Consider the following 19919-nt stretch of genomic DNA (forward strand, 5'->3'; position numbering starts at 1 on the left):
ACGATGGTTACGGCACTGCCAAACTTTCCTGTATAACGGGAGTCTCCCTTCCTCTCGCTCTAGGAACGTTTTCCTCCATTCTCTTCCAAGGGCTCAGTGCCTAGAACAATGCCAGGCACAGAGTGGACACTCAGTAAATGTTTGTTGAGTAAAAGTGATTGGAATCAGTCACAGAGATGGGTCAAATAACAAAGGAAAATAAACCAGGGCAGGACTCTGAAATGGACTTAATATTTAAGAGAAGAGCCAAAGAAGGGGGAGGGTATAGCTCAAGTGGTAGAGCGCATGCTTAGCATGCAGGAGGGCCTGGGTTCAATCCCCAGTACTTTCTCCTAAAATAAATAAACCTAATTACCTGCCCCCTGCCGAAATAAAATAAATGATACAATAATAAATAAATAAAATAAGATAAATTAAAAAAGAGAGAGAAGGAGGTTGAAAGGGCAAGAAAGGAGGAGCAGGAAGGCAGAGTGTGGTGGTGTGGTTGCAAAAGGAAGGCTGCATTTCCAGAGGGAGGCGTGGTCGCAGGGGAGTTTGAGAGTGGTCAGATATGATCAGACTGGAGTGAATCTTCCAAGCTAGTGGAACAAAGGCTGCCAGTAGAGCCCTCAAGTACAGTTGAACAGGTAGCACACTGCACAATGCCAGTGGGCACCATGCACATTGTGGACATTGCAGCTTGGTATGTTTGAGAGGCTCATATTCTGGCAGATGGATGCAAGTGTCTTGAAGGAGGGATTCCTTTTTCTAGTCCACACAAAAGTCTGCTATGGGTAGCCACCATCCTGGTAGGTGATGGGCCTAGTGAGAAGGCTTCAGTTTCAGTTTGGGGCAGAGCATAAACTCGGCTTGTGGTGGGTGGAGGCGTAAATGGAAGGCAAGAAGTGGTGCTTGAGAGAATGTAGACCCTACCTTTTAAAAGTCTGCCTGTCAGCGGAAGATGAGGGCGAGGGGCACATGGGCAGAGAAGGCAAAACTGAAGGGGGAAGGGAAGAATCCGTAGGGCTTTTGTTTCCTTTAAATCATGTGGAAAAGGCTAGAACACGTTGAAATACTCAGGAAGGAGCCAGTAGAGAGGGAGAGGCTGCAAACACAGCAGAGAGAATGAGAGGGAGAGTGATGGAGGGAGAGAAGGATTACCCCTGAGTTAGATGAGAGGGTCATAAGGGCTCTGAGGAGGGACTCCTGCATGAATCAAAGCAGCCAGCACTCCAGAGAGCCGGAGCAGCCAGTGCAAAGGCCTTGAGGCAGGAAATAGCCTATGTGTTTAAGGAACAGGAAGAGCTACAAAATTTCAGTCAGAGGTGCAGTCAGGCCAGACTAATTAGTAGGGCCCTGTGGTCCATGGTTTAAAAAAAAAAAAAACAGAAGGATTTCCCACTAGCCAAATCTGGGTCAACAGAAGCATTAAAGTAAATAATAGCAGTAATGGGCTTAAATCCTTTGAATGAAATAAATTAAAAATTCATGGATCAAAAAAATTCATTGGTCTATGATGATTTAAAGAAGTAAGTAAACAAATAAACAAGCAGAGGGAGGGCTCTACCTTGTGGTAGCATGCCAGCTAAGCACAGAGGGAAAAACGGACTACACGGTCATCATTGGGGGCTGCAATAGTTGTGGAATTTGATGAGGGACAGGATATTTGCCGAGCCTCAAAGTCTCCACGGAAATTGCTTACATGGGATAAAAGAGTAACTTCACAGTAGAGAAAACTGGCCGGCTCCACCTTTAACCAAGTGATCAGCTTCTATGTTACCAGTTGTGGGACACACATGCCTTCTTTAGCTGGAGTGAGGGGGCATTTAGTTAATTTAGGCGTCTTGAAAAAATATTTTGAAGTAGTTACCAGACCTTGGGATTTCATAGATTAAAAACAGTTTTACTGGTTTTGAAGTCTGACATAAAATTAACCGATTCTTCAAAAATTTTCCAAGTAAGGGCATAAACTTACTGCCATATTCTCTTCCTATTTCAACTTTATTTAATTTATTTTAATTCATCTTATTCACTTTAATTTAATCAATTCATTTATTGCAAAATTAATGCATTCACATGATTCAAACTCCAAAAGGATCGAAAAGGTATATAGTAAAATTCTCTCCCTCCCTTTTCCAGCCCCCAGATCCCTCCCTTTAGGGAACCTTGTTACCAGTTTCATGTGTCTGCACATAATTCTGTTACCTATGTCCCTGCCTAACATGATTTCATATTACAAGTGTCAGTCATTGCCAGAAAATCAAAGGCATGTAATGAAAACTAAAAATGAAGAATGAAAAGAATAAATTAAGCTCTTTAGGAAACTCTCACCACAAAGTTCTTATTTTTCTCATTTCTCTGTGGCACTGAGAGTGTTTTCACAAGCTGGTGTTGGTTATATTCATTTCTCTAATTCCAGGTAAGACAAACTTGGGTGCCCTAGAGAAACATTTTATCTACTCTGTTCTCCAGTACATATATCACCCCTTAGCTTCTTAATTACACACTGTACTATCCTTACAACAGGCTTCAAATGAAATTGCCCACCTTCAATATTGCTATTGACAGTCTAATGAGAAATTACAGATTTTTGGCCAAAGAAAACAATGCCTCATTCTGGAAGCTTATATGGGTTTTTTAATCTCACTTCCTTGGGGAAAAGAGACATAATAGATGAAAGGCAGATTTAGCAGCTTGAAAGAATTAACTAGACCTCCAGACACTTAATAGTAGCTGGTGTCAATTGTAATCTGTTCATACCAAAATTTATTAAATTATCAAAAAGGTTTGCACTCTAGGTTTATCCACCAGTTGTACCTTTTCACCAGCCCTTTAGATTCGGGTGGTATTAGGATCTGTTATTTCTTTTAGAGATCATACTGCTATAACCTACCTTTATTTAAGAACCAACTCTTAACCAAGCACTGGGTATTGCAACTGATTGCATCTGGGTACCAGCCACCTTGGATCACTTGGAGAACTTGGGAGTTTTGAAGACAAAATTATCAGACTCGGCACTGTACCCTAACAGAGAAAGGCAGAGATATTCATTCAGTTTCTACTTGATTAAAAGTCAAATGTTAACCTGGTCTTGGTTCTAAATTTGAGTCTTGTTTGTGTGCTTATTCCACGCTGAACTCCTACCGTAGGCCAGGAGCTGAGGATACAATGTTGAAGAAAAGAGACAAAGCTTTCAGTCTAGAAAGCAGGTCAGATAAAGAAACAAGTGTCTTGCATAGAGTACAGCCTGACGTTGCTCTGATAGAGACGGGGACTCTGGGAACAGATGGGAGTGGTACTCACCTGGGCCTGGGGTGCTAGGTAAGAATTTCTAGAAGAAGGATGTCTGAACTGAAGGATGAGTAGGAATCAAAAGGGAAAGAGCGTTCGAGGCAGGGAGAACAGCATGCAGGCTTGGAGGCAAAAGGAAAATACTCGTTGGTTCCTTTGAGAACTGGGAGTTTAGTAAATTGGAGGCTAGAGCAAGAGGTAAAGACAGATGAGGCAGACAGGTAGGCAAGGGGGGCTCTCTTACAGGGCTTTGACTTTTATTTTGAAGGCAAAGGGGAAATATTGAAGTGTTTATGCTGATGAGTGATGTGGTCATATTTGTCCTTTAGAAGATCATTCTGGTTGCATTTGAAGGGATGAAGGAGGGGGGAACTTTGAGGGTGATTTACAGAGTTCTGACTTGGGTCACTGGACGGGCAGTGGTGGTGGATGGGAGTGTTTTGAGGCAGAAGTTGCCTTTCTTGGCAAAAGCAGAAGTTTGCTAGTTTTCCTCTTTACCAGAATATGAAATCAGATACCAGTCCTTCTGTTCCATTTCATGCCCAGCAGTATTCAAGACTGGTTGTAGTTTTCCACAAATGACCTGCAAGCCTAAGAGATATGATTCAATTTGTAAAGGATTGGCACTTTGGAGGAATTCAGAAACTTCCATTCTTAGGTCACTTCCCGATGCAAGACAGAGTTGAGTAAAGCTGAGCCCTCATAATACCACTGTCACTCTCCATGGCTTTCTCCTCTTAATTTTTAAAAATCAAAGGAATGTATACACATAGTTTTAAAATGTGTATTATAGTCAGTACTACTAAATGGCAAGTGACAACCTTCCTCCCTAGCTTCCACTCCCTAGAAATAACCGCTTTCAACTCTTTTTGCTACTTCATCTGGTATTGACTTCCATGTGTCTAAACAATGTTCTTATGCTGCTGTTTCTTTTTTAAGTTTGGGAATAGGTAAAACATTTGTATGGTTCTAAAATAAGACAGAAAAAGATACACAGTGAAGAGTTATCTCTCCTTCTCCTGTCTCCCATCTGTCTAGCTCCTACCCAATCCACTTCCCTTGCGAAACCACTGTTAGGTTTCTGTATGTACCTGTATAAAAGGAAATATCACCACGTTGCTGAGGCTTTTGCCCCAGAATCATACCCCTGCCCCTCCCTTGAATAGAAAGCAATGATTCTTATCTAAGATTCAGGAGGAAGCTGCAAAGAGTGAAAAACAAGAACCGGTTAGAACCTCGTAGGTCTAAGATGGCAGAGGATTTGACTTCCAGTGGACCTTGAGCCTCATTATTTGCTCATTGTAATGCATTAGCTGCTAAATTATACCCCCACCATGACAGTTGACAGTTGTCCTGACAACAACTAGAAAAGCCCATACAAGGACTGAACAGGAGGGTTGCATCAGTTCTAGGTCCAAACCACACCCCGGTTCTCAGCTAATTTATGGATATTCCTCCCTGTACCTCCACCCTCCTATACGTTTGGTGTCTCTGCCCGAGTTGGGTTGAGAAGTTGTTTTGCACCCTAGGTTCCCACTTCTCCATTCTTTGGTCATTGAGTAAAGCCTGTGCTGTCCCAGTCACAGCATCGATTTTGTTATTGGCTGTGCAAACCCGACCAGAAAACGAGCCTCCGTGGTGGAGACAGGGGGTCTCGGTCCGGGCTAGGGCCCCGGCACAGGTTAATCCAAGCACATTAGGGGCTTCTTTCTCACTCACGCTCCATGTCCATCCCAGGCGGTTTCACATTTTCCTCACACAGGGTGGCAAACCAGCAGTGTCTACCATCTGGAGTGTCTTGCTTGCAATGACAAGGGGCAGGGAATATGACAGATGCTCCTGGGTCCCTAAAGGCTTCTTCTCAGAGGTGAAACGTGTCCCTCCTGCTCCCATTCATTGAACAAGGCATGTCGTGTGGACATGACCATTTAAAGGGGGCCAGAAAGTACAGACTTATGTACATGTGCCCAGCACTCAGCCAGACCTGCTGGTGAACCATGCTGATGATCACCTGATATACATGCACTGCTCTGCACCTTGCTTTTCTTCAAGAAAAAAATTTTTTAAGAAACTAGGGGGGTGGGGATAGCTCAGTGGTAGAGTGCATACCTAGCATATACAAGGTCCTGGGTCCAATCCCCAGTACCTCCATCAATAAAACAAATAAATCAGTAAACCTAATTACCTCCCCCTGCAAAAAATAAAAATAAAATATTTAATTAAGCATGCCATTTGAGTAGAGAGACCATCTTTATTCTTTTTTAAAAGCAGGTGGACATTTGCATTTCCCCTAATATTTCCTTTACAAAAAGGGCTGCAGTGAGAATATTCAGATGTTATTTTTCTCACATGTGAATATATCTCCAGGATAAATCCCCATAAGTGACATTGCTGGTTCAGAGTATATGCGTTCATAATTTTGTGAAGTATGGCCAAATTGTCCTCCACAGAGCTTAGGCCAGTTTATACTCTTCCCAGAGTGTGTGATGGTGCTGACTTCCCCACAGCCTTGGGAAGTATGTTCCCAAACTTTTGGGATTTCACCAGTCCAATAGGTGAAAATATTCTCCTTTTATTTTTACATTGTGTTTCTCTTATTGTTAATAAGATTTTCTGCTACTTCTTGAGTTTTGTAATTCAGCTGTCCTGTGATAGTAAACAGGGATTCATGTTTCAGTCATACATATAAATACATGTATTCCTTTTCATATTCTTTTTCATTATAGGTTACCACAAGATACTGAATATAGTTTCCTGTACTATACAGAAGAAACTTGTTTATCTAAAAAGATGACTTAATAAAAGAAAACCAGCTATCTCAAGTTAAGGAATTTAGCACTTTTCTATGTGTGGGAAGGTGCAAAGGTCTGAGCTCACTGACATCATCTCTTTGATGTGTACCTAGCTGTCTAGGGCCAGTGTCCTATTCTTTCCCATCCTGAGTCCCCTTAAGGAGCACGGATGGGGGTGGCTGCAGAGGCTGGGCTGCCTGCTTGTCCGCATCCTGAGTTCCCTCCGCTCACTGTCTGGGATGGGGCAGCAGTGACAACTTGATGGCTGCAGCATCCTTTGTTTACTGATATGGCTGGCAACATTTTTTCTTACACATATCATAGCACATTTGTTCATTTACTCATTTAACAAATATTTATAATGACTTCCTCAGCGTGTGTATGTGAGACCCTGAGAAGACAAAACTGAGAAAAACCACATCTCTGCTCTGGTTTGTAATCACAATGTATGTGTGGATAACCACTGCTGCAAGGGGGGTGGTGTAGAGGTGACCCCGGGCAGGGAACTGACCTGTAATTTGCAGGGAAGGGGGGACAGTAGGTTGGGGGAGGGACTCGCTCATTCTACAGATAAGGAGTTTCCCTTCCTTCTTGTCCCCTTGCCTGCCCTCCCCACCAAAAAAATCCAGATCTACCAGTTGTATATTTACAGAAAAATATGTGTTGGTAAAACCTTTGCCATGCCAATACTCCTGAGAAAAAGAAGGGGAAGGGTATAGCTCTGTGGTGGAGCACATGCTTAGCATGCATGAGGTCCTGGGTTCAGTCCCCAATACCCTCATTAATAAAAATAAATAAATACAAACCTAAGAAAACGAAAGCCTACCATTATTCATGCCTTGGTATTAATTATGTTAACCAGATGATCACTTAAACTTAAGGATGGGATGTGAGAAAGGAAGACCACTAACTGCCAATGGAAGAGAAAGCTGATGGCACTTTCTTGCCTGGGAAGGGGGAGCTGTGCCGTTCAGTCTGAGCTCTGTGGGTCTCAGAGTGTTACCCGAAAACTGGGTTTACCTTTTGGTGGGTGTGGAGCCAAAAGACAGAACCAAGCCAAAGATCAGGAGAAGGAAGGATTTATTACTTGCAGCAAGTAAGGAGAACATGGGGCAGGGAGTGGGGTGGGGCTGGGGGTTCTTTCCCAAGGCAGTGTCTCCCCCAGCAGCTAAATTTGGGAAATTTTAAACTAAGGGAACATGCATGTTCATCAAGGGGCTTGAGGAGGGGAGAATTCAGCATAGAATTGGGGCAAAGGTTCGCAGAGCCCAAGCTTAGTTGATTGAAGCCACAGGGGTCAGACTTAAAGTTCAACATTCTCACCCCTTAGGTGAGATCAACAGTTGATCTGGTTGTTGAGTCCCAAGGGGGATTTAAATGCTGCAAAATAGTCCAGGAAAGTGTTTCAGGTTAATGTTTACCACTGAAACAAAAGTAGGATTTGACAACTGATTTTTTTTTTTTAAATTGAAGTACAGTCAGTTTACAATGTTGTGTCAATATCTGGTGTACAGTATCATGTTTCAGTCGTACATACACATACGTATATTCTTTTTCATATCCTTTCTCATTGTAGATTAGTACAGGATATTGAATATGGTTCCCTGTGCCATACAATAGAAACTTGTTGTTTATCCATTTTATATATAGTAGTTAGTATCTGCAAATCTCAAACTTCCAGTTTATCACAACTGATTTATTATCTTTGCTGTTGTCACTTTTCTTGCCTGATAACAGTCATTTGTTCTCTTAAGGTCTTGGATTGCTGAGACCCGTTCAAGGGCAAGCATTACGGCCAGGCTTAGATCGCAAAATGGCTTTGGCCAAAAATGGCTTCTCTTATGTCAAGAAAGCCATTCCTGGTTCTCCTTCTCCAGGGACCACCTACCTTATCTACTTACAAGAGCAGAAACCAGAAGGGCTAGGTATAGAGCAAGAAGGAAGTGAGTAAAACAGGACAGTCTTTTGAGCTTAGGTCTCTGGCTGGTGCGTGGGTTGGAGAGGGAGGGATTGTAAACTCTTCTTTGTAAGTGGTCACTTTCCTTCCAACTGTTACATCGATGATCCTGAAAAGTGAGATATAAATAGATCCAGGAGGCGCCCAGGGCGGGATTCAGGAGACCAGACTGTCTGAAGATAATTGAAACTTAGCAAGATTTTCTTGTTGATTCGTTTTGTTTTTTAAAACAGGGACCAAGGGGAAGGGTATAGCTCAGGGGTAGAGCATGTGCTTAACATGCACGAGGTCCTGGGTTCAGTCCCCAGTACCTCCATTAAAATAAATAAATAAATAAATAAATAAATAAATAAATAAATAAACCAAATTACCTCCTCCCCCCAAACAAAAGACAAACAGAAAACAGGTACCAAGCAGTTCCACCAACCTGTGAGCTTACAGGAAGCTTGGAGGTCTTCCAGGTGGGACGTTCCTGCATTAGCATTAAGGGGTCTGGAATAGAGGAGGAAGCCTCTGACAGTGTGTGAGGGCCACAGAGAGCCTAAATGTGCCTGTTTGGAAGAGGAACTTAACAGACTTCGCTGCTTTATCTAGTCTTAGGGTTACCCCTCTCCCCGCCAGGCAGTAGTGAGGAAGTTGAAAAGTTGCTCACCATTTAGGCGAATCAAAAGGAACTCCACGCCATCCTTTTGGACAGGCTTATCACCTTAGATACCCTCTTGCACTGCATATGGTCTCTTTTTGTTGCCCTTCTCTGACTTGAGTCTTTGTCTTGGGTTTTCCTTCTCCATGTTTTCTCTCCCTACTTTTCCCCAGGTCTTAGTTCCCCGACACTCCCCAGGATCCACCTCTGTGGACCGTTCCCGAGCTGTACCTTCCTCTGTTACCATCGGGTCCAGATCCTTCAGCTCCATTGCCTGTTAACCTTCAGGAAATTGTATAAAATGTGGAACAGAACAATGATGAATATCCTAATATATAAAGAACTCTTATAACTTAGTAGAGAGAAGACTGAATATTCTAGTAAAAAAATGAACACAGGGCATGAAAAGAGAATTTGTACCAGCAGAAACACAAATGAATGATACACATAAAAAGACTGAGAATCAGAGGTGGAGAGAACAGGTGACCTTTTAAAACTTTAGTTATGTCTTCTAAATTTTCTATAATGAATATGTATTATTTCTATAACGAAAGAACAACAATAAAATATTTTCAAACCAACTGGGATTCAAGTGCCTGTTTGGTTCATCTAGGGTAAGGAGTTTGTAAAGAGGGTAGCAGGCTTTATATATATTCCCCTTTCAAAAAGCACTTATGGTGGGGAGGGTACAGCTCGAGTGGTAGAGCACATGCTTAGCATGCATGAGGTCCGGGGTTCAATCCACAGTACCTCCTCTAAAAGTAAATAAATAAACCTAATTAACCCCCACCCCCCGGCTGCCAAAAATAAAAGCACTTACATTGGAAGAGGGGTAACCAGACCTTAACACAAGGGAGGGAACAATTATATCATCTTTTTCCTGGTTTCATAAGATACAGAATCTCTTGTCCCAAAGGGTGATGGTCATGGTGGGAATTCAAAATGCTTGAAAGAGAAAATAAGAGATTTCTGAGAAAGCCTCTGATATTTTAGATCCTGCTCTGTGGGCAGCTGCCTTCAGAGAGAGCTGATAAGGACACTGGGCTGATGATTTCCTTGTCAGCTGATTCCTGGAGGAGGAACCAGTCTTGGGGTGAATTTCCAGAGGCAGTATCAGATTTGTGGGAAGTCACAGGGAGAGAGCTGGGCAGAGACAGAATAAGCCCCTCAGAAGGGGGTGGGGATCAGAGCTGAGCCTAGATGACTGTTTATTAGGGTCCTGCTAGAGGGTCCCAGCCCTGGTGGACCAGGCACCTTAAGGCTGCTTTTGTAGTGTTGACAGTCGATGACTCATCTGTCAATGCAACCACCCCAACAGTACCAGCAGGACTGACTGAAAAGACAAGGCAGGGTCTGTTGCTGGCCATAGGCTACCTGGCCGGGGCTTGGCTGTGGCTTCAAGTGGACGGCAAGGTGGAAAGGGAACGGGGCTTTCGGTTTGTGACTTTGAAGAGGACCGGACAAGGATTACATGCAACTCTCCAGGATGGGTGAGGAATTCAAAGAATCTTAGCATGCAAAGTATCTGTTGATGATTTCCATTGAAGAGTTGCTGGGTCTTTCAGGAATTTCGTGTTCTCAACAGTTTCGCATTTTGTCTGGGCAGTCTTCTGGAATAGTAAAGTCATGCTAATGAGGGGGGTAGAATACTTAAGTTAAATCAACACAGACTCCCTGAAGCATGTTGGGGGCTGGTGGTTTCCGTCCTTAGTGCCCAAGCTGTGTAGGGGGAGTTAGGGGGCAGACCATTTGCATTCTCATATTTACACTGAATCTAAGAGAATAGGCTCATTTTTGCACATTTTCACTCACCTTGCTTTCCCAGGTCGGCTGCTTTACTGGGAAGAGAACACATTTGCTGCCAATCAGCTAACCTGACATTTAGAGTTCTTACCTCAAGTGAGCCCTTATACACATCAACCCCCGGTGGCTAGGTGTTCAGCCAGTCCCATACTCATGTGAACCATTCAGTCAACACATTTTCTGTTATTATTCACCAAGATGTAGGCTCTGTGTTAAGCATTTTACGTTCACCATTCATTGAACAGTTTTTCATGAACATCTATTTGGTGTTAAGCAGAGTGCTCGGTGCCAAATACACAACTGTGAACAAGACACATCTCTTGTTCTTTATCCTCTAGGAGTGTGATCTTCAAAGCAGTGCCAAGGGATACGCTGTGTCAACGAAAAATTCGTCATAAATTCATTCATAAGAAAGAAATGGAAAATTTTATTCGAGCCAAATTTGAGGATTATAACCCAAGAAGAGCATCTTGGAAAGCTCTGAGAACTGTTCAGCCCATTCAAAAATCAAGGCACAGTTTTCTAAGTTCTTTGAGGCACAGGGCTGCGCATCAAATAAGGTTTACTGAATTCAGATCTAAGGGTCATCCTGGTGGATCATGTGAGCCCTCATAAGATCAAGAAGGACTATTATCTCTTAAGGAGTTGTCTTGTTGATGCTGGGAGAATGTTGCTCTTTGCAGTTGCACAGGTGTTCCTGCCGGTGGGGGAGGTTTGTGTATCATACAGGTACATAATGCACAGAGGTCAGAGGGTAGAGAAAAATATTTTATGTTTAAATTTTTCTTGTCTTGCCATAAAATAGGAATTTTATTTCACAGCTGTGTTAATGATCTTTATGGAGGAGGGGACAGGGTGATGAGAACTCAGGTGACTTGCCCATGTCTTTCTAGTAGCACATAATGAGTCTGTAGGAACCCTGGTTAATCTGACTGAAGACCCCACTCTTGACCTCTGTTGTTGGTCTGTTTACCCTGAGGCTGGTCACTCTCTGATGTTAAAGGCCCAGGATTCCTGAGCTGTGGAGCTGAGACCCCTGAATTTGGACTTGTCAGCTTCCCGCTCAAAGCAGGATTAAATGGGGAACTAGTCCCTCGGTGCTAAAAACAGTCAGCGGCCACCTCTTCTCGTGAGATACTTCTGATGAGTGTCCCTCCTCACTTCCTCCAGAGGGAGCAAAGTGTTCTGCTAGTCTGCTCTTGAAACAAACCCATGTTGATTCAGCAACCAAGAGATGGGATGAAAACTAGAAATGTTCAAGGCTACAATTCAAGTTTTATTACATCACACTGCCAGGATTTTTAAGATCGCTATTGTGCTCATCAAGACCAGAGAACATATAAATATTTTTAGCACATAAGCTGCTGTGAACTGAGGTTATCCACAATACATGTCTAGTTCCAGGATTTGCATGCTCAAGGTAAAAAGTACCAGAAAAAGGAGGACTTTATTTGAAAAGATTATCTCGCCTGCTTCTCGCCTGCTGGTAAACATTGAACAGATGGTCTTCATTTTTCAATTTTAAATATTTGCACGACATGCTGGGGAATAAAAACAGGAGATTGAGGATTGAGAATTGACAAATGCTCCTGTCCTGTCTGGAAGTTCATAATACACGCACAAGACTTTTGCTAGAAAGGAAGTACTGGATGTCAGTACGTGGTGACACGTGGCTGTGGCCACGTGAGCACTAACCCAGGTTCCTGCAGGAAGGCCTCACCCAGCCTTTCTCTCTCCCCTTTTCGGTTCTGTGTCCTGGGACAAGATCTCATATCTGTGCTCAGTTTTTGTGTGGACCCGCCTAAAAGAACTTTCTAAATCCTGAAGACAATGTGTATTATTATACAAACATCCACTATTGCAATTGAAGACACAATTGAGATCCTACAGGACAATTAGAACCAGATAAAAACATACCTTAGATTAGGTTAGAGAGCCTGGTAAGAGAGTTAACTACTTACCCACTGTTCACTGCTTGGCAGAGATCATGACCAAGAAAGTGTTCAATTCATCTAAGTTTGTCTTTCATTTTGATCTTTTGAAAAAAGTGTTGCCTTTGAACAACCAGCATTTACAAAGTTCTGAACTCTTGGTAAGCATCATTTTTGTGAAACTGTTGCCAGTGGATCCAACCAGTGTTCCAGGTTTTTGTCCCACCCCAGAAAGAATTCAGAAACGACTTAGAGGTTAAAATAAGTAAAGTTAGGATTTATTAAAGGATGGATAGTACACTCTCAGGGGAGAGCAGGCAGCTCAGGTGAGTGGCTGCCCTGAGTTTCTTGGGCAAGTTAGTTACATCGGGTGTAAAATGAATGGGCAGAATATTCATTGAGGAGGGAAGGGCTTGGGGTCGTAATTCCTGATTATCTTCCCAACTCCACCTTCCCAAAGGGAGGAGGGATTTTTGTCCTTATTTAGTCTGGATCAGAAGCGTCGTGGCGTCGGTGTATGATAGGTACCTCTGACCTGCAAGGCTAATTTTATTGAAATGAGGGCATAATGAGCAAAATGTTACATTCGGACATTGGAAATTCCTGCCTTTTCTCACCTTTCTTTGTTGGTCTCCAGGCCAAAGTTGTGGCCCCTTATCAACCCAAAGATTCCTGCTTTTCTTTCTCTGCCCAGGGACCCCTGGTGCTTATGTATGTTTCCTGCATTTGGCTTGTGCCCCTCCTTTCTGCCCAATTCCTGCCATTTGCTCTGTGTCCGCCTTTCTCTGCTCATATCTAGCTATCTGCCTGCTCTAAGAAAATCTTTCATTTTGCAAATGGGGAGCCCGAGACCCAGGGAGACCAAGAGGTCTGACAGGGCCACACAGCAGGGTGGTGTCAGGCTGGTCTAGAATCCTGACGCCCAGCACGCCCAGTGTCCCTCGGTCTTTATCTCATCACCTCCTTCTCCGTTTCTGATTCGCAGTATCGGTGTTACCTAACTCAGGTCCGGCTGCTCGCCGCTCAAAAGTCAGTCCCCGAGGGAGACACAGTAGGTTGGAAGGAGGGTTGCTCTTAATCAGAACGCTGGCCATAGGGGGAGATGGTGGACGCAGTGCCCCCCAAAACCATCACCGAAGATTCTGCTCTGCTCAGTCAGGAGAGTTTTTAAAGGGAGAAAGGGAAGCAATCTCATTTAATCGTTGAGATAGGCTGTCAGGCTTGTGGACTTCTGATCTTTCTTTAGACGCTGTCTTGCTCAGTTTGTTCTGAAGGAGAAGCTAGGGAGATCTGGTCATCTGTTAATTACTTAATCTCCATTTCTACTTCTTTGATCTACAGAAAGAAACCAACAGATTAGGCAGGGTATCGTGTGATCAAAAGATCTGGAAGGCGGCATCTAGGGCCAGAGAGGAGTAGGGCATGGGGGTGCCTGGTTTAAGGGAAGAGACAAAAGGGGCCTCCTGCAGAGAGCTCTTTCCTGCCCAAAGCTGCTGCCCTGGGGCACGACCCAGATTTCTGCCCTGGCTCCCCTTACGCTGTAGGTCCTCTCCAGTGTCACTCCTGCTCCTTGCCCTTTCTTCCCCCAGCTCTTCCCTTGGCCTCTCCAAGTCCGTACCCAGCCAGGCACGTAGTAGGTTCGCACACTATTGATTCTCCATCCTTCTCTTCCTCCACTTTCTCTTGCCTCTTCCGTCCAGAAGTCATTGATTTTTTTTTCCCCTCAAAAAACCCCCAAACTAGCTGCCTACCTGCTCCCTAAGTAGGCTAACTTGTGCCCTAGGTTGATAAATCCAGCAACACGTACAACACCTGCACCCTCTGTTGTCCTGGAGGCAAAACTTGACAGCTAAAGGGAGGATGCATTCATTAAAGGGTTTTAGGCTGTGGGAACCTCAGGGTTTTCCCTCCAAAAGACTTCCCCTCAGGTACTGATTGTGATAGATAAGTAACTCTAATCTTAAAAAGCATTTCTTCATCCCATCACTCCTTTACGATTTCCCTTATGTAACAAGTATCTGTTGTGTTCCTACTGTGTTCCTGGCCCGGAGCTGAGTCTGGGAAATACAGTGGATCAAGGACAGAGACCATCCTTGCACCCATGGTACTTGCAGTTTGTCTGGAAAACAGGTATTAAGGAAATACTTACAATCAGGTGTGGTGACTGCTCTGGCTGGGGTGTCTGGGGTTCTCAGGGGACGAAGAAGGAAGATGTCTTCAGTGTGCTCCTTCCTCCACAAAGGCCTTCTGGAGGATGCGCAGGACCGGAGAGATGCAGAGGAGGGAAGGGTGATGTGGGAGGTCTGGGAGGGCAGACCTAGTGAGGCTCATCTGAGGAACCTGAGCGGGGTCTGTGTGTCTGGAGGACAGAGTAGAAGCAGGAGAATGTTCCAGGGGAGGGGAGAGGTAGCAGGATCTGGTCAAACCAACAAGTCTGGGCTTGGCCAAGGGCACAGGGAAACCGCTGAAGTGTTTTTTAAGCCTGGGGAGAGGCATGGCCAAATTTGCCTTTTGGAACATTGATTTTGGCTGCAGTTGAAGAGAAGGGAAAGGAAAGGGAAACCCAATAGATGCTGCCATGCACAGTGGTTGGGGAGAAGGTGTGGGGTCAGACCCCCTACATGCATGTCCCTGTTCCTCCATTTATTAGCTGTACATCTGTGTTAACTGAACTCTCTCTGTGCCTCAATTTCCACATCTGTAAAGTGGGGACAGTCATAGAACCCACCCCAGTTAATTCTTGTGAGCAGCACAGGAGATCATGTAGATTTCCTGGCTGGTGAGTGACTGGTTTGCTGAATGCATGGATGGGTGGTGGGCTGGCTTAGTGCTGGGGCCAGTCTTGGGCGTTGACAGTTCAGAACAAGGAAGACTTCTCATGTCTCTCCTTCAGTTCCCCCATCTTCATTCCTTTCCCATCTGCCTGGCATGGAAGCAATATTAGTTTAACAGGAAATGGAGCCACTTGTTTTGCAGAAAGTGTCTTCTGATGACAGAAGCCTAGAAACTAAAAAGCATTACTACATTGGTGTACGTGAATTTCACTTAAGGTGAAAATAGTGATCTCTGATCTTTTGTTTGTTTTGATAAGGAAAGGTAGGGAGAACTCGGAGTCTAAAGGTGGGAAAGCCACTGGGGCTGGGGAGAAGGAAAAGGCACAGTGGGGTACATTACACCCAGGAGATTTTGCTGAGTGTCAGTTATTTTTAGAGCAAACGGTGTTTTCTCACAGGCTGACCCCATTTTTGTGATGCAAAAATATTCCGCACTGTAACTAAAAAATAAGAAACCACAGGAAAGTGGGTTCAGGACAAACAGTAGAACTGAGATTCTGGGCTGCTTTTTGTGTTTTACTTTTTTTTCAAGCTTCTTTTAATTGAGTTATAGTCATTTTACAATGTTGTGTCAAATTCCAGTGTAGAGCACAATTTTTCAGTTGTATATGATACTTTTTTTTTAATTGAAGTATAGTTGATTTACAATGTTGTATTAGTTTTTTTTTTTTAAACGTTGAATAATCACATTTATTCTTAGACCTCCTCTGCCCGCACCTGGTAGATGCCCACACAAGTCCCGCTCGCATTTTTGTTTAGTGCTGCTGAGTCAGCCCCACGGGGGAGCCAGGAGTCAGGGAGGCTTAGCCTCCCTGTTAGCCAATCCCCTTTCCCCCATTTCACTTCTAGGAAGACCATGTGGGAAATCTGAGAGCTCACAAAGTTGTCAGGCTGTGGGGGCTGAGACTGCCTTTAAACGTGCTTGTCTGTTCTGACTGCAGGCTGAATGCTGTCGTCTGGAACCTGCCCAGGTGGGAAGCCAAGGGTACAGCCGTTCCCTCCCTCTTCCTTGTCTCTGCTTCCCAATGACGGGGCTGGGTACACAGAGGTTCACCTCTGCACCCTCATGCAGGCTCTTTCCCAATCATCTCTGCCATTCTTTTACAGATCGATCTGTTAGCATAAACCCGATTATCAGCCTACTCTTATCATAATCACCCTAACAGCTGCTATGAAAATTGACTTTTGCAATAGACATTAGTGTAATCTGCTTCCTCAGTAACTCACAGTTGTTTTCCAGCATCTAGGAGAAGCCCAAACCACTGAGACTGCCTGCAAAGGGGGGTGGAACGTTCTGTGGCCAAAGACTGTAGGTTATCTTACACTGCAAATTAATTTTGAGAGGAAGACACAAGTGAGTTAACCCTGGAGCCATCCATTCATTCAGAGGTAGGCTGAGTTTGCCAAAATCAGGTGCCCTTCCCTGCAAATTTCAAGTAGAGGTCTTACCGAAATATTGGCCCCCATCCCTGACTACTCAAATAACTCAGAGACCAGGTCTTGGAGCTTAGAAGAAAAGAGGCAGCTTAATTGCTTTGCCAGGCAAAAGAGACTCACAGCAGGCTAGGGCTTTCAAAACTGGGAGCCCGTCTTGGGGTTGGGGCTTGATGATTATATAAACATAGCTTAAACAATGAGGCATCAGTAACAATCAACAGAATTATTCACTTTTCATAAGACTCCAAGTGGCGTCATGGTGCCTCCAGGTGACCAGTTCTGCAGAGGCCAGTGGCTGTCGCCCTTTCCACCTCTTCTTGTAAGTGCCCCAGGTGTGGTCTTCTTGGTAATTCAGGCTATTTTGTAAAGTTACAGTCCGGTGACCTTTTTCCTAGAGAACAACTCAGAAGCCAAGCATGATTATAACTCTGATCACCAGAATAAAGTAGAAACAGTAAAATCAACAGCTTTAAATGGGCCTGGGGCTGTGAGGAGTAACTGATCAGTCATTTGCTGACTGTTCTAAGAGCAAACAGCAAGCATAAAGCCAAGAACCTCTTAGCCTAAGTGCGGCCATTTTATTATTTCTCCTTCAAAATCCCCACTGTCAGTTTCTCTCATTCCGTTTCTATGGAAATAGGGAGACGGACATCGTGTTCATCTGGCTGCTTCCTGCTGAATGGGTGTGTTGTTTGGTGGCCCTTGAAATGGAATGAATGAACCTGATCTTGTCATGTGGCTGGGGGTTCAGAAAGAGCTATCGTTCATTTTCCGCACATTAGACAACAGAAAACCGTTAGTCTAAATATTATATATGTACTAACGTTTGTTAACAGAAGTGATAACAGAAAATGGAGGAGCCCCACAAGGATGGGTCTGAGACCTTGGGGCACCCATGAAAAGAGGCCAGAAAACCAGGTATTGACTTGAGATGTAACTTCTCGAGCATAAGCGTCTGAGTCCCTTACATTTTGTGTTTGTAGCTTCATGTCCTGCAGGGCAGTTGTGATGTTCCAGGATTCATCTGGTATGAAAGTACGACAGGCAGAAGCTCAGTAACTACAGGAGGAGAACTCAAACCCATGAGGTTGCCGCTACAAGTTGCCAGCAGATGCTGCTTTGAGGATGGCTGGTGACGTCCCCAATTTAATACCGCTCAGAAAACTCCAGTCCTCAGCAATACAGAAACTTGCCTGAAGTCCCATCTTCAATGGTAACCTAGTTTTACCTTGGCTGTCTGAACTACAGTTATTCCATTTTGATTTTCAAATGCATTTCTCTCCTTAGAGGCCAAAGCAGATGCCACCATTAATGATTTTTAGTGCTTTTCTAGATATGAGGAGATGCAAGAATTTGAGCTCATAAAATTTTCTCCTGAAAATATCTAACTATCTGAAGGCCTGTTCAGCCAGTTTTCCCAGAGCACAGAGAGCCTCATTCCTGATCTCCATCCTGAACTGCTTTCAGAGTGTGTTGGAGGTCAGCGGTTGCAGCAGCTCATGACTTAATCCAAGCAGAGGTAGATGGCAAATGCCAACATGAGCCAGTCTTTGCAGAGGCAGATGGTGGGTGCCCTCATGATCATAAATTTGACCATGGTTTGGCATGGCCATTTTGTCCCATGGTGCTAGGAATGCTCATTCCTAGGTCAGGCGAGGATTTCACTGATAGACCACTCGCTGTGCTATTATGAGACTAGGCCTTATTAACAGCAGCAACAAGTCTCTGGACCCCCCTGTCTTACTAGCCTGTTATGATCCAGGAGAATATTCCTCATGTTGCTTCTTCCCATATCTAGAGTCATACTATTACAATCACGGGTTTCATACAGAAGTATATGTCTGGCCTACTGTTTCAAGTTGCCTAGTCATTATTTTATCAGAGGCTCAGTCACACATTTGGCAATGCAAGAAACAACAATTTTGTAAAAGAGGCAAGATACAAATAATATCGTTAGCAGTATTAGTAAGGTCATAAGCAAGAATTTAAGCCGAGAACTTCCCATTAGGTGCGGCTCAGTGTATCCCCAGGTCACCTGACTGAGTCTGCTCTGTACTGATCCTTATCTTTAAGGAAGATGTTGCACAGGCATCGTTCACAGGGCACCCAGCCAAATTTCCTAGTGTTATGAGGCTGGTCTTCCTTAATATAGTTTAATTTTTCCCAACATCAGCGCCTTTAAGCTTAAATGTCCATACCCTGCTGTTAACCATATAAGTCCATAACTGAGGGAGGTTATATTCTTTGGCTGAAATTTTGCTTGTTGCCTTGATTGAGCCTGGGTGATCTTACAAGAAAATTCATATTTATGGCCCAGCTCAGAGCAGGTATTATTAATTGGCCAGGTGAGGGCTCCCAGCTTGTAATATCGATAGGGGCCTAAATAGAACTATAATTTCTTTTTTCTCTAGAATAAATTTTCTAAGGGCTATCTAGTTAGAGCCTTGGAGTGGGGAAACCCTCCAAGGTAACAGAGAAGTACTAGATAGAGGTAACTGACTATAAACCTAACAATTGCATCTGTTCATAAGTGAAGGTGTGAGCAGTTATCAAAATAATTGGTATACAGGCCTGGTCCAGTGTCTTGGGTCAGCTGTCTACCTCAGATGTCGTCTTCTCATCCTGGTCTGGTAGCTCTTGAGCTCCATCTGAGCATTGTTTTAAGGTGCGCAGTCCTCTATAGGCCAATCCCCTGCAGGGGCTCTTTCTGACTGGAAATTTATCCAAAAGTCAGTTTCCTTCAGCTTTTGCTGTGCATGGTCTAGTGAAGAGTACCTGATAAAGGGTCCTTCCATCCAGGTTGGAGATACTTCTTTACTGTTCCAGCACGTATAATCCCCTGGTTGCAGGTCATTGGGCATCTGATCTTCATTAAAGGCTGGATTACTGAGCTTCAGGAACAATCTTAGGGTGTCCTTTTAATAATTTAATTAAACCTTTCAGCAATGTAACATAACAGCAAGGAATGATCTGGGAAGTGAGTCCTGGTAAACACAGACCTCAATTAACAAAACTCGAATTTACTATCCACTGAAATATAATCTTTTTCTCTCTAAAGTTACCCTCATTTTTGTCAAATACAGCTAAAGCAAGATTAATTTGTCTGCAAGCTAAGTCTTGTTGTTTGATCATGTAAGCTCTTTTAAATTGGTTGTGCCAGAACTTTTTATAAGGAGATTCAAGCTGAAATTTTAATAAGATCTCCTAAGGCCAAGAAAGCCACATTAAGGGCTTGTCACAGATTTTGCCTTA

The 19919-nt window shown here is 43.8% G+C and overlaps 1 long non-coding RNA gene across 1 annotated transcript; it reads right to left on the reverse strand.

Moving 5' to 3' along the window:
* Nucleotides 1-12780: 12780 nt before the first annotated feature.
* LOC116657285 lies at nucleotides 12781-18582 on the reverse strand. The gene is made up of 3 exons (XR_004312414.1): nucleotides 16899-18582; nucleotides 14546-14755; nucleotides 12781-13731 (listed from the first exon to the last, which is right to left on the reverse strand). It is a non-coding gene; the product is annotated as an uncharacterized LOC116657285 (long non-coding RNA).
* Nucleotides 18583-19919: the final 1337 nt, after the last annotated feature.

Source organism: Camelus ferus, chromosome 17 (assembly GCF_009834535.1).
Source record: "Camelus ferus isolate YT-003-E chromosome 17, BCGSAC_Cfer_1.0, whole genome shotgun sequence".
NCBI lineage: Eukaryota > Metazoa > Chordata > Mammalia > Artiodactyla > Camelidae > Camelus > Camelus ferus.